Source organism: Papaver somniferum, chromosome 6 (genome assembly GCF_003573695.1).
Source record: "Papaver somniferum cultivar HN1 chromosome 6, ASM357369v1, whole genome shotgun sequence".
In the NCBI taxonomy this organism is placed as follows: domain Eukaryota; kingdom Viridiplantae; phylum Streptophyta; class Magnoliopsida; order Ranunculales; family Papaveraceae; genus Papaver; species Papaver somniferum.
This window is the reverse complement of record NC_039363.1, coordinates 107852749-107865264: the sequence shown is the minus strand read 5'-3', so window position 1 is coordinate 107865264 and position 12516 is coordinate 107852749. Positions and strand designations below refer to the sequence as shown.

At 33.2% G+C, this 12516-nt stretch overlaps 1 long non-coding RNA gene across 1 annotated transcript; it reads left to right on the top strand.

The window, feature by feature from the left end:
* Window positions 1-9999: 9999 nt before the first annotated feature.
* Window positions 10000-10293, top strand: LOC113291128. The gene is made up of 3 exons (XR_003331611.1): window positions 10000-10031; window positions 10137-10169; window positions 10275-10293. It is a non-coding gene; the product is annotated as an uncharacterized LOC113291128 (long non-coding RNA).
* The last annotated feature ends 2223 nt before the right edge of the window (window positions 10294-12516 follow it).

Genomic DNA, 12516 nt, shown 5'->3' with positions numbered 1-12516 from the left:
TCTCTGATTTTGCCACTACTAGGAATAGCCAATAACCTCATATTATCCTCATTGCTAACACAAGCCTGAATATCATTCATACAATCAGAATAATAATCGTCCTAGTAGATTTACTTATTTTAGAAAAGTGAGTAGTCAATTCACAAGCAATTTCATGCATTTCAGTCAACCAAATGCCCACATTGTTTTGTATGGTTTCAATATATGTTTTCTGTCTCCTATAATTGGCTCTTTTATGAAAATACCTAGTAAGTGACCAAAAGACAAGTTTTCATCTTGACTTCTCTGACTCCAATAATCATTCTCAATATCATACTAATATTTCAATTTATCATTTAAAATAACCAACAAATCAGCATTAGTTGTTGAATGAGGGAGACTATTAACCTTTTCAATTTCTGCTTTAGTATCTCTAATATGCACATTAAATACTCTTATATCCTTATATGACCATTCTCTTAGGCCTTTTTTAACATAGAAAACAGATTTAGAGTGTTTAAAAGCATAAGAGTCATGTGTATTATTCACCCAGTTTCTAGCAATAACTTGTTTACAATTATCATCTCTAACCATGCATTTGTTAAACCTAAAAGGTTTTTTAGCAACACCAGAATATTTAGCACTAGCAAGCATAATAGGCACATGATCACTACCAAACGGCATTAAATGATAAATAACAGAATTTTGAAAAAACTGGAACCAGATATCATTGCCAAAATCCCTGTCCAATCTTTCTAAAATAAGCTCATCTTGACCGTTTATTGGAACATGTGAAAGGATTATCTGAATAAATGATGTCAGACAATCCTACTGAACCCACAAGATTTCCAAAATAGTCCATTTGGCTTGAGATATTGGCGAACCCCCCTGTTTTCCTCATTAGACAAAACAAAGTTAAAATCTCCAATAACTACCCAACTACCTCTGTGCACATGCCAAGCACTCTGCAACATATCCCATTGCTCCTCTCTAATGGAGTCATCCAAAGCACCATAAATACAGGAAAAAAGAGTTCTGTCACCCCTAGCATCAATTTGGACAAGACAATTAATAATATTTAGCTTAGCTTCTGTAACTCGAAGACTAGTGCCATCTTTCCATAACAAACAAGAACCCCCATAGTATCAAATGGATTTAGATACCACGCATCAGGAAAATTCAAATATCTAATGAATCTTTCCATCTTTTTGTGGTGAGTTTTGTTTCACATAGGAAAATGATGTCTGGGTCATTAGATTTAATAATATCCTTTAGGTAGTTCCTAGTGTCCTTGTTGCCAAAACCTTGGACATCCAAAAAAGAATCTTCATAATGCTATATAGATTTTCAGGAAAAGCTAAACTTAACTTCTTCCAAGAGTCAATTTCTTTACCAGTAGCCAAATTATAACTACGCTTATGGTTCACGGAATGAGCGGGACTGAAAAGGAGAGGGTACCTAAATATACCTCAAGCTAAAACTTTTCCTACCAATAATTCCTTTCTCCGAAAGTGATTGTCTATGGACTGAGTCGAGACAATGCAACTAATCGGTTAGCACGATCGTCCATGGATACGAGATCGAGACAATACAACAACGAAGTATGTTTACTTGATAAAAAGGTTCAGACTTAACCAAACACAATAGCATTGCTTATCAAGTAAATAGGAATTAACGTTTGTATAATTTAATTTAATTATAATAAAACAATTATAATGCGGAAAATAAAAGTAAATGACACAGCAAGATTTTGTTAGCGAGGAAACCGCAAATGCAGAAAAACCCCAGGACCTTGTCCGGAATTGAATGCTCTCCGGATTAAGCCGCTATACAAAATTAAACCTAACTTCATATAGTTGAGACCAAGAAACTAAACCTATAGTTCACCTAGTTCCGTCTGTATTCCCACTCCTCCAACTTATGAATAATTCACGTACTTGGAAGAATTCCTTTGGTTCGTATTCCAAACAGTAAAGGAGCAACAAATCTGTTTGGTATCAACTCTCTTCAACCAAGTGATGTGAGTTCGAAAATGGCTCTTCTGTTTATCTCAATAAACTACTTCGTCATGTTCTTAGATCTATTTATTCTCAACTACCAAAGGTAATTGTTAAGATTTTGCAATCAATGTTTTTAATCACAAAGAATTGTATTGATGTCGATCTACACAACTAATCAGTCCAATCTACCACAAGGATAAACCGATTATAGTTGGATCCTCTTATACCGAAACAAGTATTGTGCACACCAAATATTATGAACCCAAAATCAGAAATCTTCAATATCTTCTTTGTCTTCAAATCTTCTTAGATCTTCAGTAAACACATGCACACAACAACTTGGATCTCTTATGATTAATCACGTACAGAATGGAGTCTGTTAACAATGGATTATCACAAGATCGTCTTTAGTACTAAAAACAGTCTAAAGATCCCTGTCGAAACTTCGATCTAGTTTGAGTGAATCTTATATCAGAAGAGAAGATTCTCAAGCATAAACAAACTAGGTGCAATCAAAATTCAACCACCGTTAGTCAATCGAATCAATCGAAAACAAAAGATAAACCGCAATCATCTAGTTTCCAACTAATGGTACTAATAGAGCTTCTCAATCCCAAAGAAGACTTTAAACTGAGCGACCGTAAGAGATTTCTCCTAATTAGGTTACTCTCCTCTCCGAATAGGAGGCTACACCAGTAACAACACAACCGTGGAAGTTTGTTGTCACGAAGGATTAGTTTGCTCGAAATGCAAACTTCAAGTATTTATAGACAAGGAAGTTTGGACACCAAGGAATTTCCATAACCGAAAATATTCTCAAGATATTAATTAAAGCACAAATTCGGTTTCCATAATTCCTGGAAATACTCTGTCCAAAATTCACCCCCTTCAACTACAAAATTCGGTTGACTAGGTACTAGGATCGGTTCCCCACATATATATGGTATCTAACTTATATGTGTTGCACATGTCCATAGGATAGGTTCCCCTTTTCCTAAAAACGTGTTGCAGATGTTCATTGGATCGGTTCCCCTTTCTTCTATAAACTTGATGCACCTCATACAAGGATCGATTTCCCTCTGTGATGTGTTGCACCTCTTACTAGGATCGGTCGCCCTTTACCCAGATTCGGTCAACCACAAAATCACAAACTCGATCATACCATCTTAGGTGATTACTTAAGATCGGTTTCACTAATAAAAGTCATACCAATACATAAGTCAAGCCTTTGTGAATAGTTTTACCAAGAACACAACAAGTCATGAGCGGTTATACTAAATCACACATATTGGTTGTTCACAAGATATGCAACGAATAACAATACCAATAACGCCTGGCGATTTCCTTTTCGATTCATAAACAAGTTTATGAACTTATTTCCTAAAAACACATGTAAAACATTGTTTCCTAGGATGAAATCCTCACCTCATACCTATACATAATCACAATAGCATTTAAACGATTATGTCAATGTTTTATCTACAAATTTTAATGGTTAAGCAATAAACCTCGTATTGTATTCCTTAATACTATATCTATCTAGAGTTCAATCATGCTTCGCAGTTATGTTTTCAATATGCACGACTTGAAAGATACGTTAGGGAATGAAACAATTCAAGTTAAATATCACTAACCTCAAGTAGAAGGATGATGTTGTCGTTGTAGCTTCTTACTTCTTCAATTCTTCAAGTCTTTGCAATACTTGTAATGTCTCATATCCTAATACTTTCAAGCTAACATATACGGAGTTGACTCTAGTACATAATCAAGCGACTCTTAAAATGAGTTTTGATTCACTAAAATATGACAACCAAACTTGACATACCAACGCTTGGTGGATTCAACTGAGCCATGCTCTAACAAGGACAATTTCTAAGTCTAAACAAATAGTAAGTTACAAAACCTCTATGAATCCACAGAATCACCAGAAAACATATTGAAACCCTAGAATTAAATTTATTCAAAACCCACAAATTAACCAGAAAACAGTTTGAAACCCTAGAATTACTCAAACAAAACAAAGAATACGAATCTATATGAACTGAATTAATGAAGGAAAGAGTTGTAATAAAAAACATGATGGTAGATAGCAGGATTACTATAGAGATTTTATGTTATCGTCCCTCCGGATCCAACCTGGCAGCCTCTAAGCTATCAATTGGTTTTGAACCATTCTCCTCAACATGATTGAGTTGGTATCCATCCTATTTTCAGCTGGTAGGTCATTAAAATCAGTTTCTTCCTCAGATCCGTGAATCACAGCTTGACAAATGGGGTTGTTGCGAGTATTGATTGAATTGGCAGTCTGAGTTTTTTCTCTAGTTCTATTGCTTTTCCTCTTATCAGATTCATCTGACTCTGGCTCAACAATTGGGTCGTCTTGATTATTAGATACCGACTGATTCTGGATAGAATTACTAAATCCACCCCCTTCAACTACAACACTATCTTCCAACATAGGAGCACCTGTTTCTGTGATATAGGAAGCCAAGTTTTTTTTTCTCTCCTCAGTTTGACTCCATACAATATATTAATGATCCGTCATAGATTCGATTTTTTGTTCTTGAGCAAGTCGTTTACGGGTCGCGTCAACATGATCTACCACCCAGCAATCCTTACAGATTTTATACGGTTGCCTTTCGAAATGATATATTACCCAGAGTCTTTGTCCTTTTGGTGTATCAACCCACCCTCCTCATTTTGTGGATCTTTAAGCTTAACTAGAACATATACAGTGTTAGAAACACTGCCTCTTGGCAATCTTTTCCTGCCTTCTGGTTCCACTTTTGTGCCTATATCCTTACAAATGTCAATGAGCAGTTTCTCAATAAGAATAATATTCAAAGAATTTCTTAGCTTTAGACTCCTTGTATGATGTTCAGAATCGTGTTCCTTAATTGGTATGTTTGGATGATATTGAATAAGGGACAACATATGACCCATAATATCCCAGGTTTTTGCACATACCCCTTCAGAAGATTTTTTTTTGCTGGAAACGAAAAAGGAAAAGGTTTGTTCCTTTTGTAATGATTTCATATTTTATGTAACTTCTCCAATGGGAATTGATTTCATTCTTCACATCTTCATGATCTAATGGTTTTTTGAACAAGATTTTACCCAGCAGGTTGAAGGTATATTCCCCAGCAACACCTTGAGCTACTTGAGAAGAAGCGACAATCCTCCTTAGTGGTCTAGGTTAGTTAGTACCAATGTTATCTAAATGCGTCCTTGAATTAAGATTTTCTATTTGCATGCTACTTTGAGAAGACATATTTTCATAGTAGAGATTGCATAGATGAAGTTTCTTGAAGACACCACTCTTCACGCTAGGGTTTGTACTGTATCCGGGATATCTAATAGGGTTATAAAAGGTTTGGAGATGGGAAATATCTTTGAGTTTCCAAATTTGTTGGATATGAAGCTTGATATACGGGTTATCATTTTTGACCATTTTTTAAAATTTGAAATAAGGGAAATTCCTACAGATAATGCTATAATCACGGAATGAAGTTATGGACGATTCAAGAAGGATAATTTTCTGAGTTAACTTGGTGAATTTGATTAACAGCGTGATGAAGAATAGAGACTAATCCAGTAGTAAAGATTTTAGGGTTTGAGAAAAAAAGGAAAGAATACCAATGAATCAAACGACATTTGAAACCACAATTATGCTGAGAAGAACCCAAAGAAAACTACTGTTTAACAAGCAAACACCACTATGAAAAACATCAAACAAGCTGAATCAAATTGGAATCACTACTGATAAACCACCACTGGGACTACACAGAATCAACTATAGGAACCTGCAAAAACAAGTTAAAACATCATCAGGATACAAATGAATTAACAGTGAAAGTTATTTGCATCACAAAAAATCATGAATCTGGTTTTCAAACCTTCTACAAGCGTTTTAAAAAACATTCAGATAAATATACTAAAAAACATGAAAGATTGAATCTTAGAACACAAAGCAATTGAAAGAATCATACTAAAAAAACAAGAAATCAAGGATTAGAGATCATTCGAGAAGAGGAGAAGAGTATGAAAATTATGGAGACTCAGAGCTTTTGGCAGAAATTCTTTCGGGTTTATAGTCTAAAAGGAGAAACTTTAGAATTGGAAATAAGGGACGCTTGAGAGGAGTAAGATATAGATGTTAATAATTCCCTTGAGTTTTCTCTTGATGTTATTTATTTTGTGTTAGTTTTTTCAGAGCTTTTTGAGTTATATTTGCAGGTTTTTTTTAACCCTTTTGGTTTATGGGGGTGGGGGACCTTGAGCCCTCCTTGTAATTCTTATAATTACGTTTTTTGCTTTAATAAACTATTGGACTTAGAAAAAAAAATATCATTCGGGAAGGATGAGACTCGGTCTCGATTTGATATGTCTCTCTAAATCAACACGAGAAGCTAATCTATCATTTCTCAATCCCTTTCAGTAAATGCCAGATTGAGTGAGTCGCATGGTTGCAGTCTGAGCTGGTCATTTGATGATCTAGCTTAGTGGATTATTAATTTTCTCCGAGGATCTGTTCATACTTTTATTCTCACACTTTAGGAGTTTTTTTTTGTGAATAAAAAATAAATAGTATCGAATTTCAAGTTAATATTTTAGGATATGTTTTTATTGCAAAGCTCTATGTACTTACCAAAAACGAGTGCATTCCAAGACGTATAATATCACCATCGACTACTTTGTAAATAAGTTGAAAGTCAGAAGATTTTTAATCATTAAAATTAAGACTGGTAGATGGTATTTCGGAATGCGCTCATTTTTTTGTAGGAATTTAGAGCTTCGTAAGAGGAATATGTTCCCAAATTCTTAGTTTCAAATCCGTTATTTTTTGGTTTTTCTTCAAATAAACGACCTACAATCTGTGAGATAATGTGAGAATAAACATGTAAGGGGATCCCACCCTCATTAAAAAAAAATCTTGAGAAACTGAAATTTGTTGGGCCGGTGGGCGTGCTAGGTATTTCGACATGGACTCTCAAATTTCTTAATTTATTTTTATATTCTTAATAGAAAAAAAAATCATTTACCTCAATAAGCTATGAGCCTATGACATTGAGTTTCTCTCGGATGAGAGTTTTTAACCAAACAGGGGAAACATTTCCCCAAAACACTACACTACAGATAAGTTTAGCTTCTTTTATCAAACAATCGGCCGCTTTATTTTTATCCCGTGACACATGAACATATATCCACTTGGTACAAAATTTAAGAAGCTCTAAGTCCTAAGCAATCCGATAAAAATTATAATGAAATTATTTGTCCATGTAACAGTGTCTATCGTACCAATTATTTCCCTGCCTATAATAAGACTAAGAACCACAGTAGCAACCCAATGTAGGGACATTCCCAATGATGAATTTTTGTAAGACAAGACCTCGGAATCTGTTTCGTTCATGAATCTAAACCTGGTATTTCCGTTACAATGACTCTCATGATTTCCTTGAAGGTAACAGGTTGTGTTGGTTATTTCCTCGATATAATTAACCAGAACACCTGGTATGTCGGTCGAATCTGCTACACAAACATATGGTTAAGAATATGATTTAATTGAAAATAAGATTATTTAGGATGCTTACCAAAAGATGTAGCAGCAGTCATCTGTTTTCTATAATTGGCTGACATCCTGACACATTGTTGGAGTTCATCATTAAATCAGGGTTTCTGTAATTCACTGACACATTGATGTAATCCTCCACAATCGTACTGTCCATAAAACCTGAAAATTTCGAACACGAAAATAGTTTAAAACATATATCAAGTTTAAAATTTGCAGAAATTAATATGCATAGGAATATGGGTACATTCCATAAAAATCAGTAATTAACCAGATATGTACTTTTGTTAACAACAATATTAAATATGATGGAAATGAATTATACTATTCCATGATATTTCGAGTTCCAACAAATGTTTAAAAGGGATCAACATCAATCCCTAAAACAAATGTTTATTATAATATATATCAATGCTTACCAAAAGATGATGTAGTAGCTTTGTTCATCGTTTGGGTATAATTGACTGATACAATCGTACTGTCTGTAGGATCATTACCCGTAAAAGAACCTGAAAACAAATTAACATAGTACAAATTTAAAATTTGCAAACATGAAAAAAGTTTAAAACATACATCAAGATTAAAACTTACAAAAATTAACATGATAAGTTTAAAACTTGCAAACATTTAAAAAAAAAAAGAAAAAAAAAAGATGTTTACCAAAAGATATAGTAGCGTTGTTCATAAATTGGGTATGATTGACTGACACAGCCGTATGATCTGTAGGATCATTTCCCCTAAAAGCATAAACCTGCAAACATGAAAATAGTTTCCACTGTACAAAACAAACAGAAATCGATGTGAAAAGAAAGGACCATCACCATGTAGTTTTCCAGAAGAGGAGAATATCATAAGTAAATGAAGGAGAACTAAATAAAAACGCGGTTTTTTGTTTTTTTTTGATCGATCAGTTGCAAGAACTAAACCCGCAACCTATAGGTTGGGAGTCCAACCCCTGGCCAACTGGAATAATTCCAGTCGGTTATAAACGAAGACGAGACATTAAGGAAAACTGTAATGTTATTTTTTTACGAGTAAAAAACTGTGGTACGGTAAAACCTTTGTACAATAATTTTCTAGGAACCACAAAATAATATTCTTATATGGAGGCTATTGTCATACAGAGGTCTACTTAGAATAGACCAAAAGATTTTCTTTTCATATGTGTACTTGGGAATATTCATGCATATGCATAGAAAACACAAATTTTTACTAAGTACATACGAAAACTATTTAAATGAGGATTTTGTTATATGTTTGTGTGTATATGAAATTTGTAATAACAAAATTCACATAAAACATAACTATCACATTGAAAGTTGACAAATAAAATCATATGAGTGAATGATATTTATATCAAGTTGTGCACAAAAAATTAAAAAATCCATTTTGAAGTAAAATGAACTTGTGAATCACTACACCATATGGCCGGATTTGAGACATATCGATTTTTGGATTCGAGACACATATATATGTCTTTAGTGCTTCTACTCATATAAGAGTCTCAAACAAAAAATATGAGTAGCTTTAATTCTGATTTTTCCACTACTCTTACAAGTGTCTTAAAATGTGTCTCTACAAAATTTAATAACTTTAATATATATCTAATTTATCATTTCTTTTTCATTGTAATTCCATTTTATTTCCCTCCAAAACTCTAAACTTCCCCCCAAAATTCCCTCCCTTTCTAATTTTCTAAATCTCTCACATTATTTTCCCTCTCAAATTTCCCCCAACATTTATTTCCCCTCAAATTTCCCCTCCAAAAATCTGTCTCACACCAAATCATTTTGAAAGATGATTTACATTAATTCCCACCATTTGTTTTAGTTCCCACCATTATTTTGGGTTGTTTTGAAATTTAGGCAGTATTTAATTTAATAAAAATCTGGTCCTTAAATAAAACGCACTCGTCGAACACTCTCTCTCTCTCTCACTTGTTTTCATCGCCTTCTCTTTTCTTCTCGAACCTTACTTTTCTCAGCTAAAAAAAAAACCAAAGAAAGATGAGTGAAATTGATTAATAGAAATCGAGCAAGAGAAACCTAATCAATCGAAACCAGAAATTAAACCAAAAAACTTCAACTGGTGTATGATTTTCTGACCTAAAAACTCGTATAAAAGACCCTAATTTACAAATCTTTGGCTCTTAGCTTGAAACTCTCAGTAGAAGATTCAATTGAAGAATTAGAAACCTTAGAGATCTCTATCCTCAGGTAAGAAATATAATGTTTACAGAAATCGAAATTATTTGGATTGATAAACCCTAAAATTTTGATTTCTAATATATATGTTTGAAATTTGCAGAAGAAGATTGAAGTAAAATCTTTGGAGATTCAGGTATTACCGCTAACCCTATTTGTTTGTTTATTTCTCTTTATAGATCGAAATTATTTCTATTGATGAATCCTATAATTTTGATTTCTAATTTTTGTGTTTGAAATTTGCAGAAGAAGATTGAAGTAAAATCTTTGGAGATTCAGGTATTACCTCAAACCCTATTTATTTGTTTTTTTCTCTTTATAATTTGAAATTATTTTGATTGATAAACCCTAAAATTTGATTTCTTCTGTGTTTGAAATTTGCAGAAGAAGATTGAAGTAAAATCTTTGGAGATTCAGGTATTACCTCAAACCCTATTTATTTGTTTTTTTCTCTTTATAATTTGAAATTATTTTGATTGATAGACCCTAAAATTTGATTTCTTCTGTGTTTGAAATTTGCAGAAGAAGATTGAAGTAGAATCGTTGAAGGTTCAGGTATTACCTCTAACCCTATTTTTTTTCTTTTCTCTCTCTATATTTTTCAAGTTGTGTGTTTGATTTATGTTTTTATGAACTGATTCTATTTAAGGGTTAATGTCTTTGGGTTTTCACTGTTGGTCTGTGAGTTTTTGTAAGTTAAAAGTGTTTGATACTTAGCTTAGAGAGTAAGGTTCATGAGTATGATACATGTGTATGATCTTTAACATGTTCTTGTTGTTGTAGAAGTGTTGAGTGCACTTATTTTTCTACTAGTATTTTAACATGAGAGATGTTGCTTTTGTGCACAACTTCATCATGTCTTTTCCATGTTTTCTGGTGGTTTTTAGTTCATGTTAGTGTAGCTGAATAGCATATTCTTAATCTGATTTTGTTTTTGAATCTCATAGAAATTCAACTCTTTCTCAAACTTGGGTTTTTATCAGATTTCAGTTTAAGTTTGTGGAACAATAGATTCAGATTCATCATTGTTTCTCAAGGTTAGTAAACTACAATCATAAATGTTGAATATTTTTTATTGTAGTTGATGTAGAGACCAGATAAACAAGTTAAACATGTAAGGGTTTCAGTTTTTCGTGTTTTTCTTAAAATCTATTAGATCTCAGATGAACTGTAAAAAAAAAATTTGTTAGCCGATTCATTGTGATTTAAGCATGGTCCGAGTTTTGCTAGTTCTGATAATAACATGTTTGATCTTTAAGAACGGTTATGAGTATGGTAGAAGATTGTTATTACATGTTTTGATGGTTACTATAACATGTTTCAGTTGACAGCCTTTGGTTATTCAACGATGTTTTATAGATTGATTGATGTGTTTTTTCTTATGTATACTCTGCATTATTCATTTGAATTTTAGAGTGTTATTATATCTGGGTTTGTCTTGTTTTAGTAATGTATTAAAAAATAACCCTTCTGTTGCAATTTTAGTTCCTGTTGGTGTTGATGCTTGTGTGCAGATTGTTGTGTTTGGTCCTTGATTAACATACTATGTTATGTTGTTGTAGAATGGTGAAAGTAGGTGACAAACGTTGTATGAATGAAGAAGATAGGTTTAGTGATGTCTATAGAAAAGGGGTGTCTGATTTTATCGATTTTGCATACAGTAACAGGATAAAAAGTTCACCATTATGTCCATGTCCTTGCCGTATTTGTAGAAATAAGTATTCTTTTTCTTTTGCTCTAGTCAAGTATCATTTATAAATACACTTAATAGACAAGTCATATGTACTTTGGTTTCTACATGGGGAGAAGTCCACCACATCATCACAAGTAGTGCTGGAACATGTACAAGAAAATGTGGATATTGAAAATGTAGGTGTAGACAATGTAGAGGAAGAAATTTCTGTTGAGGAACATGTAGAAGAGGACATTAGCGATGAACAATGTAGATTAAGGGATTTTGTCGACAAGGCGTATGGAGTATTTGAAGGGTTAAATAAGGATGTGAACGAAGGTGGTGAGGAGACAGACCTAGGTAAGAAATACCACAAGTATAAGGAGTTAGCGAAGGAAAAGATTTATCCAGGTTATGAAGGTGATGAAACAACACTTAGTGTAATTGTAGAACTACAGCATATGAAAAAGATGTTTGGTTGGTCAGGAAATAGTGTTACATACCTCTTGGGACGATTGAAAAATTGGTTCCCAAAAGGAAACACTTTTCCAGCAAAATTTCCAATAATGAAATCTATGTTGATAGATCTAGGAATGAAGGCTGGATCCATTCATGCGTGTCCTAATCATTGTGTTTTGTACGGAAAAGAAAATGAAAAAGAAATTGTGTTCCCAACTGTGGAGCATCTAGGTATGTAGTGAAACAGGGTAGAGATGGACCAATAACTACAAAAGTTCCTTGCAAGGTATTGAGACATTTTAAGCTTTCTCTCAGACTTAAGAGATTCTATAGTAGTTTTCTTGTTTGGTAATATAAGTTTAAATAGTAGGTATAACATTATAAGACTGAATGATTTGGAACCACCATTATGTTGTGCATTTTGTAACTGGATATTGCTTTTGTAATTGGGTGTTGTTGTAAATGCAAGAAGAAGTGTGGACACAACAACTAGGTATTGCTTTTTGTACTTTTTCAATAGATTTTTCCATCTATTTCCATTTGTGGTATGTAAGGTTTCTGATATTCTTTATGATTATGCTCAAACTGGTTCCTTATTTGCTTGTTTGAACTGCAGTTGAGACCAAAGAAAAA